The sequence below is a fragment of the Chenopodium quinoa genome, unplaced genomic scaffold, assembly GCF_001683475.1.
Source record: "Chenopodium quinoa cultivar QQ74 unplaced genomic scaffold, ASM168347v1, whole genome shotgun sequence".
Lineage (NCBI taxonomy): Eukaryota > Viridiplantae > Streptophyta > Magnoliopsida > Caryophyllales > Amaranthaceae > Chenopodium > Chenopodium quinoa.
This window is the reverse complement of record NW_018743652.1, coordinates 62,011-77,368: the sequence shown is the minus strand read 5'-3', so window position 1 is coordinate 77,368 and position 15,358 is coordinate 62,011.

The following is a 15,358-nucleotide window of genomic DNA, read 5'->3' as shown; positions in this document are numbered from 1 at the left end:
TGGAGGAGGGTAGTTCTGATGAAGAGGCTCCCTCTACTTCCGGGAGCTCGGATGTACGAGAGGTAGGCGGCGAAGAAGCCGCCTCCTCTAACGGAGTCGGCAATGTTGAGGCCGGCTAAAGGTCAAGGGCCGAATCTTCTGGTTCTGACCAAGACAACTTTGTGGCTGACTATCAGCAGCCGCCTAAGGTCGCTGACAACCCAAACCCCAAAAAGACTAGGATGCTGCCGGGTAACATTGCCCTACTTAAGAGCGGCTTTAGGGCTTTTAAAGAGAAGCACCTCTTTGGAAGGGGCTGGGACATCATCGTTCCGCCGACTGACGCAGTAATGGCCTGAAGCGATGACATTGATAACGCAGACCATTACTTTGTCTGCTACGAGGCGGTCATCGAAGCGGTCATCGAAGCCGGCCTCCGGTTCCCCCTCCATACCGGGATTAGGAAAATCCTGAAGGGGTACGATTTAGGAGTTTGGCAGCTCACCCCCAACTCGTGGGTGAACATTCTAAGTTACATCGCCGCCTGCGAGCTCCAGAATATAAATCCAAGCTTCTCCGCCTTCGATCATATGCATTATTTGAGCAAGGCCCCAGGCGGTCATGGGGCATGGTATACTCTTACTACCTTGCCCCAGTATTTGATGAGTTTGGACAAGTGTCCAAGTGGTCCGGGTGGAAAGATAAGTTTTATTTGATTTCCTCTCACTCTGAGACACAATTGGACACTACGCCGGTACAACACATAACCGACTCTTCTGGGAAGGAAATGCCCTCTCCCGGAGCTATCTACTAAGGCCCGGGAGCAAATAATAGAGTCGGGTTTCTTTGAGACCACAACTGAGCCCATGGGGGATGTAACTCACATTATAGTTCCCAAAAACTAGATCCCCCATCCAGACTTCTTTAAGGACGAATGCTTCTTGTCCGCCTGCGGGTTAAGCCCCATGTTTCCCAATGGTAGATCACTTTACATCCAGAGTGTTTGTTATTTTATTTTTATTACAAACTTGCCACAATTTCTTCTAACCTTGAATTCTATTCATGCAGCCGACGCCTTGAAGATGGTTGATCCGGAAAAGACTCCGGCTAAATCGGCGGCGCTGCTGCGCAAAGAGGCTGCAATTGCCAAGAAAGCAGTCGTCGATGCAAAAGAGTCTAAGAAAGGCGGGGTAAGACCGCCTGACTTTATATGTATGTATGTATATATATATATATTTACTAAGGCAGTTTTCCGGCTAGGTAAACTTAACAACTTTCATTTTGCAGGACTCTGCAAAGAGAGTGCCACGATCCTTCTCCAAGCTTCTCAAAAGGCAAGGAGATGATTTGGAAAAAGCTCCGGCTGCAAAGGCCGCCAGAAAATACCCCCCTCCCCGGACAAGCTCTGCTGCCAAATCCAATCGTCCAACGACCGGAGGCAAATCTCCTTCTGTTATGAAGATTCTGAGCGAAAGCTCGGAACCTTCGCAATAAAAAGCGCCGGATGCCTCAACGACATCGAAGGGTGGCTTTCCACCTAATGTTGCAGACGGTGCGGCAACAACCGGGGAGGAGCAGACGCTAAGCCCCATCCGGACACCCAAGGTAAGGGAAAGATTGAAATACCTTGGCCACTTGACTTCATGAGAGTCAAGACTAGGGTAGATCCCTCTGGGGGTTCAGTCAGCAGCCGGCAACGAATGAGTGCAACTTATGCTGCCTCTTACTCACAGAGTACTACTTTTGGTGCAGATCTGACATCCGACGAGCCGGATCTTGTAGGTTTTGCAAAACAGATGGTGAGGACCCTCACCCGATCAGAGAAGAACTCCATACCTGATCTGCAGGTAGTGGACTTCGACCGGATAATGGGCCAGCTGGCTGAGGTAAAGAATCCCACAATCCTGACATCTTTTCTTTTTAATTTTACTAAGTAAATCATAATCCGGCTGCTCTTTTCTCAGGTAATGCTGAGAGTGGACGGACTCCGGGGCCCCTTTAGGCGGGAGCAAGAAGAGGTAAATGACGCTAAACGGAGGGCCCTTGAAAACCTCAACTCTGTTCAATATGCTAATTATATGTGTGATTTAAAGATTAAAGCAGTAGAGTTGAAACAAGAGGAGTTGATCCGGAGCTTGACGGCTGCGAATGATGAAGCCAACAGTCGGGCTGATGACCTTGAGAAAAAAGCTGAAGGATGCCAAATTTGAGCTCAAGGCATTAGAGGATGCTGATACGGAAAACGCCCAACTCCGAGCAGACGTCTCCCACCTGGGGGTTGAGCTCGTCACTCTGCGAAACAAGCAGTCGGACGAGCTCGCCCAAGAGCAAAAGCGGCTGATGGAGGAGAATGAGCGAGATAATTTAGCCCGCCTGAAGATCACTTGGAGCCTCCTCTACCCAGATATAGACTTTGAGTTCTATAAACTCAGGTATGATTACGCCACTAAGGTGTATGATGCCCAAGTGCTGGGTGAGGCTCCTCCGCCTCGCTTCAAAGATTGGGCTGCCGAGCAGGGATATGAAGTCTCTGATAATGAGGAGCCGGCGGCGGATGAGCAAAATGAAGGCCAAACTAGCCAGCATCAGCCGGAGCAGCAGCATCCACCTCAGCCCTAGGCGGGCCTCCCCAATTTCTGCGGCAGTATGCCAACTTGTTTCTTTACCGGCTTGTATGCCGTGTAGTGTTGTATCTTTACCAACTATGGAGTTGGGTTAACTTTTTATTTCTTTCTCTCTTCACCGGATGTAACTCTGGTTAACACTTATTCTGGCCTTTGTGCCATTTTGAATATTAATGAAGTACTCCGACTCAGTCGGTTGTTTATATATGTTTGTGTTTGAATTTTTCAATTTGAATTTTGCGTATGTTTGCAATTCTTTAATATCTTGCCTAACTTAAAAAAGCATGCGGCAATTTGCAATCCGAGTGCTCTTGCCCCTGGATGGCTGTGTGGTTGGTTTTATTTCAAATTGATTGATTGGCTTGAAAACACTTGATACTAGGAGAAGTATGGAGTGTTTTTAGGCCAATCAATCACAATGGTGATTGCCCCAAACCAAGTGCACAGCCGACCATTAGAGCGGGTGCTTTGAGCTTCTTACCCAGGCGGTTATATTCTGTCTCGGGTTATCACATAGCCATTACACAATCTTTTGCCCCAATTTGGAGAGAGAGTGCAACTTTGGAATAAATAACCTAAGTGACAAATTCAGCCGGTAACCGACTGATGCCTCGGGGCATCCGGTATTCGGTAACTTAATCGTTCTTCATAGATTATTCTGGTCAGACGGCTATGAGTTGACCAATTCGGTCGTTCAATCTTTGCCGTCTGCATAGGTACGTAGAACTGACGAAAAGTCTGCTCTCTGCGACGATTGCACCCGGAGAGGTGTCGCCGGACGCCTTTGTCCATGTTGGGACAGGCGGTTTTATAAAATAAGCAACCATCCGGCCATTTTGGCCTTTGGTCTTGTTTGAGACCGGTTGTATAGCCACTAAGAGTTTTTGTACTTAGTTTTTTAATCGGACCGTTGTCCGAGCGTTATTACAACATTGAATTTACACTAAATGTCGAACTTAGTTGGTTAAACAAATAGTCCGTCTGAGTATTACCCAGGCGGACAAGCAATTATAACATTAAATTACACTAAGTATCACACTTAGTTAGTTAAACAAAGAGTCCGTCTGAGTATTACCCAGGCGGTCAAGCAATTATAACATTAAATTACACTAAGTATCAAACTTAGTTAGTTAAACAAAGAGTCCATCTGAGTATTACCCAGGCGGACAAGCAATAAAAATAGCAAAAACAATTCTGCAAACAAAGTCTGAATTCTCATTAATTGACTTACTGTTTACAAAAATTTACATTTCTCAGAAGTAGTACTTTTTTAAGTTATCTACATTCCAATTTCTAGACAGACGCCGGCCGTCTGGTGTTTCCAGACGGTAGGTGCCATCCCTGACTTCTTCATAAATCCGGTAGGGGCCTTCCCAATTAGGAATTAGCTTTCCAGCTTCATTGGCCCTACCGGTTGCCTCCATTTTTCGTAACACAAAGTCGTCAACTTTCAAAGGACGCTTGTGCACTTTCTTGTTGTAGGCTCTGGTCATTCTCAGACGGTATATCTCATGGCACAGGACAGCGTTGCCCCTGCATTCCGGGAGGAAGTCCAATGCCAGCCGCATGGCCTCCCAATTTTGCCTCTTCGTCATAAAGCATGACTCGTAAAGCTGGCTCGTAATGTTCAATGGGCAAGACGTCTTCAGCACCGTACACCATTAGAAATGGGGTTTTACCGGTTGCCCCTATGGCAGTGGTCCGGATGGCCCATAGGACATGGATTATCTCTTCTGCCCATAAGCCACGTGCTCTTTCAATTTTCTTTTTTATGCCGTCTGAGATGAGTTTGTTGAAGGCTTCGACTTGGCCGTTTGCTTGGGGTCGGCCGATTGATGCAAAACAATGTGAGATACCCTGATCTCCCAACCAAGTCTTAAGATGAGGGGTTTCAAACTGAGGGCCATTATCAAACACCATAGACATAGGTACCCCAAACCGGGTGATGATGTTCTTCCAAATGAAAGAGATGACATCCTTTGTCTTGATGTTCTTAACCGGCTCAGCTTCTACCCAATTGGTGAAATAATCCACAGCCACCAAAATGTAGCGCTTTCCGCCTGGAGCAGGCGTATAAGGACCCAAGATGTCCATGCCCCATTTAGAAAACGGAACTGGGTTGTGGATTGCCGTCAGGTCAGTAGCCGGGCGCTGAATAAGTTTGTCAAACCTCTGGCATTTGTCACATCTCTTCACCAACTCTTTAACGTCTGCTTCAAGAGTAGGCCAAAAGTAATGCCGCCTGGCTCGGACGGCTAGGGACCTTCCGCCTATATGAGAGGCACAGTACCTAGCATGCAATTGTTAGAGAACTTCTTTCCCCTTTTCTGGGGGTAACACACTTAAATAGAGGTTTAAGGAAACCAGCCTTGAAGAGCTCTCCGTTTCTCAACTCGAAGTTTGTTGCTTGCTTCTTCATGACAACTGCTTCCTGTGGTGAATCAGGAAGTATGTCGTCTACTAAATATGCCCGGATGCCATCCATCCCGGCTTCGGTCCAGAATTCCAATGGGCTCTTCATATATGCTTCTTTTTTCAAGAACTTCCCAAAAGACCGACCGAGGCGTATCACAGCAGGCGGATGAAGCCAATTTAGACAACGCATTCGCTTGATTGTTATCCGACCTGGGCACTTGATTCAAACGGAATTCCTCAAGTTCCCAGCCTCTTCTTTGACTGCCTGAAGGTATTTGATCATAGCCGAATGAGTTGCCTCATATTTTCCCTCATACTGGCTAACAACAAACTGTGAATCAGAGTAGGCGTCAATTTTAGTTGCCCCTGCTGCCTTACACATGCGAATTCCGGTTAGCAGGGCTTCATACTCCGCCTCGTTATTTGAGGCTTGAAACTTAAACCGCAGTGCATATTCAAATATGTCCCCCTCAGGGGACTCATATATAATTCCTGCACCGCAGCCGTTCTTCGTCGAGCTCCCGTCTACATACACTTTCCAAACCTAGTCAATGTTATCCGGTTGCACTGGTCGTGTCATTTCAACAATGAAGTCGACAAACGCCTGACCTTTCACTGCCTTTCTAGGTTCAAAAGTGATTTCGAGACTTTGCATTTCAATAGCCCATTTCAACATTCTGCCGGATGATTCCAAGGTAGACATTGGCCGCTTGAGGGGCTGGTCGGTGTAAATTACCACCGGATGGGCCAGAAAATACGGCTTCAATTTCTTGAAAGCCATATACAAGTCAAGGCCAAAATTTTCAACCATGGGATACCGGAGCTTAACATTTTTTAGAACATGGCTAATGAAATAGACCGGGAGCTGGACACCGTCTCTCTCAGCAAGGAGAACAGCACTAAGGGCATGACCTGAGACGGCTAGGTACATGTGTAACAACTCTTTAGGAAGTGGACTAACAAGCCTTGGCAAAGAGTGCAAGTGTTCTTCCTCATTGCTTGGAAGAAGTAAAGGCATTTGTCACCTGACCGGCTAAGGAACCTCCCCAAGGCCGTTAGGCAACAGGTTAGTCTTTGCGCTTCCTTGACAGTGCGGGGTGACTTCATGTCAATTACCGCCTGTATCTTCTCGGGGTTAGCCTCTATCCCCCTTTGATCAATCAGGAATCTGAGAAACTTCCCAGACTCAACACCAAAGACGCATTTCTTAGGATTTAACATAACCTTATGCCGCCTGAGTGTGGTGAAGGTTTCTCGGAGATCAGCAAGGTGATCCGCCTGCTGCTTGGATTTGACTATCATGCCATCAATGTACACCTCCACATTCCCCCCAATTTGATTAATGAAGACCGTATTAATCATCCTTTGTGTAGACACCCATTTGTGTCTCCCCAAAACCAAACCCAGTGATGAGTACCTTTCACGTCGAATCATAATCGAATGAAGTGAAAGTGTGGAAAGTTTAGTGTTGCGGATGGTTTTAATTTCTTTTCTCTTCTCTCTGTTTTTGAAAACCTACTTTAAGAAAACAACCAATCCAGTTTGGTTGTTCCATGATATGGGTCCAATAATAGTGTAGTTGGATAGGGTTTGAAAAGAGCTTTCCAACGATATATTATAAGCCCAATTCCGATGAATATTGAGGAAGTTATGGCCAAATTACTGAACTGGGTCCGGTTTGAGCCTTATATGCGGCCCAAGATCTAGAGGAGGGCCTAATATGGATTTATCATTCCTAATGCAATTAGGAATGGTTTTAATCTTCTAGATTCTTCTAGAAGGTTCTTTTCATTCCTAATTCAATTAGCATTAATAAATTGACTTTTGTTGACTTTTTAGAGTTTTAATCAGAATCAAAGAATGTTTTTGAAGAAAATACGATTTTATCCTCCTGTACGGTTAAATTATATCTGATTTTAGAAAACGCGTTAAAAACGGGATTAGCGCCTAACGCCAACATTAGCCCCTGGCGCCTGGCGCTAATGTTGGCGTCTGGCGCCAATGGTCGGCGTTGGCGCTAATCAATTTTTATCCGCGTCAGAACTCTGTCTTGGTTTTTTTATCTTTTTGGCTGATTTTCTCTATAAATAACGTGCTAAAAACTCCGTTTTCAATCATCAACAATCATCAATTCTTATTCTTTCTAATTCTCACCAACTCTCATCAAGAAATTCTTGATTTTCTCTCTTTTTCTAGCCTAGCTTTTTATAAACACAATTCCTCATACATTAGCACTAGACATACCTAGCATATTCGAAGTTGCCTTCACCCTAGACGTGAAAGGTTTAATTTCTGAGGTTTTGGTCCCAAATCTCTCTTTTAATTATTTAATTTAATTGTTTTGATTATTATTTTCCTTGAAGTTACTAACGCGTGTATTTTGTTATTAGAAAGAGATACGAGGCATCCAAGTAAGTGCTTTAATTGTTTTATTGATTTTATGATATAGAAATCATGCTTAGATTGCTTTATTGATTCCTAGTATCATGTTTAGGATGTTCCTATTATCATGTTAGGATGCTTTCTTTAGTATGATATTTAGGGTGATTTGCTTATATCAATCATGATTCCTGCGATGCCTTTTATTTTCTTTCCTAATATCATGTTAGGGCTAAAGCTTTGATTTTTATTGCTTAGTGACATGCTAGGGTTTGTTATTAATCTTGTTAGTATCATGCCTAGGACCTTGCTATTAATATGCTTTATAGTTAACATGATTATTTTAATTATGATTATTATTATTGATTATTATTATGTTGCTTGATATTTATTTTTATTGCTTGATCACGCCTTTTATGCATGTTTAAAGGGAATTTGTACTTGTAATCACGCTTAATAAGATAATTAATAATCTTGTTTAAGGTTAATTTGATTATAATTCAAGTGATCGCCAATACCAGATTTATTTGTGCATTAATATTCAACCAACATAGATTAAACAAGTTTAAGGTAAACCTATTGATTGTATGTTAGTCAGAAAGCGCACATGAATACGATCAGAATAAAGTAGAGGCCTATTATTAGGGCAGGTTCAATCTCTTTTAGGTTGGATTTGTACCTTCATCCCCGAACACCAGTCATGGTTCAAGACCTTATGGAGTTGACGATCTCTTGGATCGTTAAGGGGTGTAACCTTCACCTCGTGAACGGTTTACAAGTTCTTAAAACTTGTTGGCGACTCTTTTGCTCTATCTTCTTTCCCTTTGGACGCCACCGTACTTTAGTGTATGATCACAGTGGGGTTCAAGCTAGGGGTAATGGTTGAAATATTCCCTACACGTTGGAATGTAGCCGGCGCATTTTTCAAGCCAAACGGCATCACAGTGTAACAGAATAACCCCTGATCGGTGACGAAGGCCGTCTTCTCTTGATCTTTTTTCCACAGGGGTATCTGATGGAAGCCGGAGTAGGCATCCATGAAACTCATCAAGGTATGCCCGGCTGTCGAATCGACCAGACTGTCGATCTTAGGAAGCGGATAACTGTCCTTAGGACGTGCCTTGTTGAGGTCTGTGTAATCAACACACATACGTCAGGTACCATTTGGCTTCTTTACAAGCACAACATTCGCCACCCAGTCGGGAAAATTACATGGCCGAATGAACCCAGCGTCCAACAGCTTTTTTACTTCGGCAGCTGCCGCCTGACTTCTTTCCTCGCCGTGATTTCTTTTCTTTTGCCTGATGGGCTTCTTTTAAGGATCCACAGCGAGTTTGTGGACAGCAAGATTCGGGCTGACGCCTGGCATCTCTTCCACTTCAAAGGCAAAAATGTCTTTGAATTCTTTCAGCTGGAGGTGCAAGTCTGCACCCAACTTAGCATAAGCAACCGTCCTAACCTTTACAGTACGCTCTTAACGGCTATCGTCCAGAGGTATATCAACATGTTCTCCAGCCGATTGGGGACGGAGCTCAGCTGACCATTCCCCAGTCAGTGATTGCTATTTTTTCTCTTTCTTCACCTCCACCAGCAAAGGTGCCTTTTTTTTCTTTCCGGCTGCTGGTGGGGCTGGGGCTGGGTCGGCATCCTTGACATTGTCAAGGTCTATTGGTTCCTTTCTGTCTGGGGCCACAGTATCTTTGACGGCTGAGAGATAGCACTCCCGGGCCGTCTTCTAATCCCCATTCAAGGAACCAACAGAGCCGTCATCCCTCTCATACTTGATGAGCATGAGGGAAGGGATGATTACATCCTTGGCTTCGTTGAGGGTTGGCCGGCCCAGAATGATGTTGTAGGCGGTCAGCTCCTCAACGACCAAGAACTTGACGACCAGGTGTCGCCCTTTTCGTTTCTCACCCAGCCGGATTGGTAAATTAACCCTTCCGATTGGGTAAACCATTCCACCCCCAAAACCAACCAAGGGGTGGGTAACCGGATGCATGCTGCTGACATTGTATTTCAGCTTTTGCAGGCACCGAAGGTTGATGATGTCTGATGAGCTGCCAGTGTCAATAAGGATCCGTCCAACCAGTTGGTTGGCAACCTTACATTCAATGACAACCGGTTCATCATGCGGACGGCGGACGCAGCCCCTGTCCTTCTTAGTGATCAGGACGTTTGGGAATGAGGAGCTAGCAGACGCCTGCTCATCATCATCTTTGTCCATCTTTCGAAGATGGCTCTTGGTGCCCCGGATGGTAGGGCCACCGCATGAGAACCCGCCTGCTATGGTGTAGACCGGCTCCTTATCAGTGTCCGAACTACTAGCAGGCTCGGGTGTCTTAGACGACTGCCCTTGGTTCTTCTTATTAGTCCCTTTGGACTTAGAAATGTAGGACTTTAAAATCCCTTTGTCAGCCAGACGGTCCAACGCCCGTTGAAGGCTGAAACAGTTATTGGTGTCATGGCCAACTTCCTCATGGTATTGGCAGAATTTGTTCTTGTTCCATGACTGGACGGAACTCTTCATTGGATACGGCTTTTCAATGGTCAGTCGGTCCTTTATCTCCATGAGGATGAAGTTAGAGTCCTTGTTAAACTCGTACCTTGGGACGTACGGTTTAAACTCTTTTTTCTTCTTCTGGGACGGCTGGTCAGAGTCACTTACCGCCCAGACTTCTTTTCTTTTCTTGCTCTCTTCTTTCTTTTTGGCCGGCTGAGCAGGCCGGCTGTCTTTCTACTTGTCAAACTTCTTGGAGTCCGACTGATTACCATGCGAGTAGAGGTCGGTTGCTTGAATGTAGCTTTATGCCTCCCTCAGGGCCGCTTGTAAGGTGAAAGCCCCTTTTCTGACTAGGTCGAACTTAAAAGTCGACCCGTCTCTCAAACCCTTAAAAAAGTCTGTAAAAGCTACCTCATCAGACAGTCCTTGGATCTGGATTCTAATCAGATTGAACCGCCTGACATAGGAGCGCATCCCTTCTCTCTCCCCCTGCTTAATGGTGCTCAAGTCAAGACTTGTGTTCTTAGCAGGGATGTTCATTGAGAAGTTGGAAGAAAACAGGAAGGCAAGCTTCCTGAAACTATCGATGAACCCGGCTGGCAGGTTGCCAAACCATTGTTGGGCATAGGGGTGTACATAAACTGGCCCAGACCTGAAAACCGATCTGAACCGGACCTGTTGGGACCGGACCTAATCCGGACCTGCAGATTCAGGTCCGGTCCCGGTCCTTGAAATTCTAGGATTCCGGGTTTCAGGTCCGGTCCGGGTAAAACCCGGAAATTTCAGGTCCGGACCTGAAACCGTTAAAACTATTTTTTTTTATTTAATAAGTCTAAATAGGTCCATAAACAAGTCCATAACAGGTCCAAACAGGTCTAAACAGGTCCAATCAGGTCTAAATAGGTCCAAAACAAGTCCAAACAGGTCCATAACAGGTCCAAACAGGTCCATAACAGGTCCAAACAGGTCTAAACAGGTCAGCACTTTCATCTTATTTTAAAAAAATCAAAAAAAAAAAAAAATAATCAGGTCTATTCAGGTCCAAACCCGGACCGGACCTGATTTATCAGGTCTAGACCGGAACCGGACCTGTTGATTCAGGTCCGGTCTCCGGTCCTTAAAAATCAAGGATTCGGGTCCCGGTCCATTCAGGTCCGGGTCAGGTCCGGTCCGGTTTTGGACCGGTGTACAGCCCTAGTTGGGCAATGCCTTTCAATGTAGCCGTGAAGCATCGACACCAAGTGGCATCATCCAACCCTTGTAAGTACATGAGGTTGGTTTATGCCATGAGGTGATCTTCCGGGTTGGTGGTACCGTCATAGGTACCTAGCTATAACCTTGGCCGGTTGTGTCGCCTCGGTTATCTCCCGGGTGAACGCAGAAGGTTGTTCACCCAGGCGGAGCAGACGGAGCTGCCTGTCCAGTGGCTGGACATTGTTGTATGCCGCTTGACCACCGAAGAAGGCCGGCTGCATAAAATAAGGAGGATACTGACCGTAGACCTGAGAAGGTACATACGGTGCAGTTCCAATCATTTGAGGGCCAGAATGGACGGTATTATTGCCTGTCTGGCTCTCATGTAGTGAAAGTGCATTCCCTGCAGAGGTGTTGTTGAAGCTGTCTGGAAAGTTCGACGTAGAAGCCGACTCAGACAAATGCTGATTCCTCTTACGGGTGATGATCTCCCGGGCATCAAGAGTTGATTTTTTGCTTCCCACCGGTTGTTGAGTCCGACGGGGATTGTTGGTATTCCTCTTAGGCAGAAGAATTTTGGACCAATCAATGGTCCCGGCTTCCTTCTCCTTTGGATGAGGAGTTGGCTGCCGATCTCTAACTGACTTCCCCTTTTCCAGAGGAGTCTTTTTTGCCGACTGACCCCTACTTGGGCCAGCCCGACTCTTAGTGATCAGATATTTGATTTCACCCTTGAAACTCGTCATGAACCTCATGAGCTCGTCTCGGGTGACAGGTGCTGATCCAACTGCCTTGTGGGTTTCCCCTTCAGGCTGCCCAGGAGGTCGACTTGTACCCGCCTGGGTGGCACCCCGCTCCAGAGTGTCTCTGGGCCGGATACGCTTGGTTATCAGAGAGCCATCATCAGCTGTATAGGTTTCAACATGAGGATCTTCATCCTCTTGGTCTGTGAAAACTTCCGGGTCATCGCCTAGACGCTTAGGGGGTGGTACAGACTCTTGAACCATCTTTGAGGTACTCTCCCCACAGACGGCGCCAAATGTTTTGGGTGTTTTTGTCCCTCGGGAGAGTTACGTCACAAAGACTGGTCCGGCTGAGTTGTACCTGCAAAACAACGGAGACTGCGGGTGGTTGGAGCTCCGCCTCCGAAGATCAAGTTAGTAACTTGAAAGGGAATAAAGAGTACGGAAATTTAGGTGGGGATCTGCTTGGATTCCAAGTTCAGGTGTTTCTCTGATGAGAGAGAATATGGGTATAATAAATGATTGAACGTGTCCCCACAGTGGGGAAATATCTCCCTATTTATAGGGTCGTTGGAGAATGTGCCCATGTCTAGGTCACTTGACCTAGATTCTAATGGGCTGCGCCGTTTTACGGCGCTTCTTGGGATTTGGGCCCTTGAGGCCGCTATTTTAGAGGTTTATCCAAGGGGGGCCATGTGTCAAGAGGATATTAGGCCACGTGGGCCATCCTGAACTCGACACTTGGCCTCCTCTCATTGGTCCACGTGTCTAGGGTATTTTTACCCTAAACAAAATGTACAACACGTTTTTGTGCAACTGGCCTCAGCAAACAACTACTTGCAACAGAACAATGTATGTAACCCCTAGAACAAGACACTAACTCATATGACACTAACCAAGTAACACGAGTAACCCCTATAACACTGAACGGGTAATCTCGATCTATAACTTTGAAAAAGTAAACCCTATAATAGCATTGCATGGACGCCGACATAAAAGAGTAAGACCCTATTTTTTGAGCTTCTAAGCAAAGCATAGAATATCATATTTCAGCATAGCACAACAGGTGTCAACACATTATTAATACGATTATTAATACTCCATACAACCAGGGGCGGAGCCACGGGGGATAGTGGAGGCCCGGCCCCCCGTGGCCCATCAACTAGCTCTTTTTTTAATAAAGCTGGCCCCCTTATTATTAGTATAAATATTAAACACTTACATGATTATTACTGTCTTATTGTCATAGCCCAATGGTTAAGTCACTATACTTGCATTGTGGGCTTGAGAAGATACAATACAAGTACCGTACTATTTTGTTCAATATAAACCTTGGCCCCCTGAGTCTTAATTCCTGGATTCGCCCCTGAATACAACAAAGCAGAGCTAATTAGGGTTCAACAGAACCGACCAGTCCAAAATCGACCATTACAGCTCAAGCCTAAATTACAACATCAAAATCAGCTTTCCATATTTTAAATATATTTTTTCTTATATATCCCGTGCATTTTACGTGAGAATTAAGAGTTGGGGTTTTGAAGGATTGTGGACTGAAGTGTTGCAAAATTAACTCTTAAATTATATATAAGATACCATGTAATTTTGTGTTTTATACATATTTATGAGTAGTATAACCCTAACTTTTACATAATTACTTGAGATAACCTTAAACTTTTTATTTTTTGAAGGTAACTTTAAACTTTTTTATTACGGAAGGTAACTTTAAACTTTTAAAAACTCTTTTGCTTCAAAAAAAAAAAAAAAAAAAAAAAAAAAAAACTCTATAAATTAAATTGCATGAATGGAAAACATAACTTCATAATTAATTTCAAAAATTGTGTTTTTTTTTTTAAATTTAATTTCATTATTTTTAAATAAAATGGTTAAAACCTTCAAAAAAAAAAACCTAACGCAAATTGAAAATTGGATAGTACACCGATAAATTAAAAAAAAAAAAACGAAAATAACATAATTTGGTTGAACAAAGAATTTACTGATGTTTGACAAAAAAACATACCTATATATGTTTAATAATATGTTCTTTTATACCTATGTTCTTTAACATATATGATTAAAAATGTTTTTGAGTTTTAATAATACAAAATATGTTCTTTGAATTTGGCTAATATGTTCCTTGAGGTAATGAGTGACGCACACATTGTATTTATTTTTTATTATTATCATATATATTTAAATTATTTTTATTATCATATATATCTAAATTATTTTTATTATCGTATATTCTTTGAGTTTGATCATTGTGTTCTTTAGGTATGAACTATATGTTCTTTACATTATAACTTATGTTCTTTTAACATATGCATGTGATTTTGAATTTTAAAATTTGAAAATGAAATATTGAAATATTTTTAGTTGAAAATAATTTTTGAGGGTGAAAACAAAAATTATCATGGAAAGTTGAATTTTTAGAGAGAAAAAAAAACTGTGTTTGGGGAAATGACATCTTTGATAATATATATATATATATATATATATATATTCTATTAATGTGTAATTTTTCATGAAATTTTAATAAAGTTTTTATTACGTTCTTTTTGTAATGTCTTTATGTTCTTTGGTAATACATGTTCTTTGTCAAACACAAATATGTTCTTTGTCAAACATTTATATGTTCTTTTTCAAACATTTATATGTTGTTTCCGCCTTTTTTTATAACTAGGTGCACCCTGATGCACAGATCAAATGAAAAGATAAAGAAACTCCTTTTCTTTTTTTTAAAAAATAAAGAACTCCTTTTAACTCCTCCACCCTTTTCCTAAAGCAAATTTGAGTTTTATATTTATAATTTTATGTTACATACATGTGTTTAACTATTAACGATGTTAGCTTTTCCATCCAATTTAATGATGTGCTTTGTAAGTTTCGGGTTACCTCAGAAAGTATTGTAAAAGTTACTTTAAAAAAACATTGCAAAAGTTAGAATTACATAATAAATCACATAAACACAAGGTTAAATGGTATAATCTCCATTCGAAGAAACTTTAAGATCCTAAAAGGCTATAACTAGTACCCCTTTGCCCAAAAAAAATTGGAGTTGGATACAAGACGATGTCATTGGTGTTGTTCAATCGGCTCTTTCCTCAGGTAATATTCTGAGAGAATTTAATTTTACCAACATTGCCCTTATCCCCAAGTGTGACAATCCAGACTCAATGGATAAATTACTACCTATCGGTTTATGCAATGTCATATATAAGATTATTTCAAAATGCATAACGAATAGGCTTAGGAGAGTGATCAATGATTTGGTTAGTGAATTCCAGAATGCCTTTATCCCGGGTAGAGTAATTTCAGATAATATTCTGATTGCTCATGAGCTTCTAGAAAATATCAGGAAGTCTAAGAAGGGGGTAAGAGGTAAAATCGCCATTAAAACAGACATGAGCAAGGCTTACGATAGGATCAAGTGGGATTTCTTAGAAAGTGTACTTTGCAAATTTGGTCTACCAGATCTAATGGTCAGAACTATTATGAATTGTACGTGTGAGTTATGTCTCTTT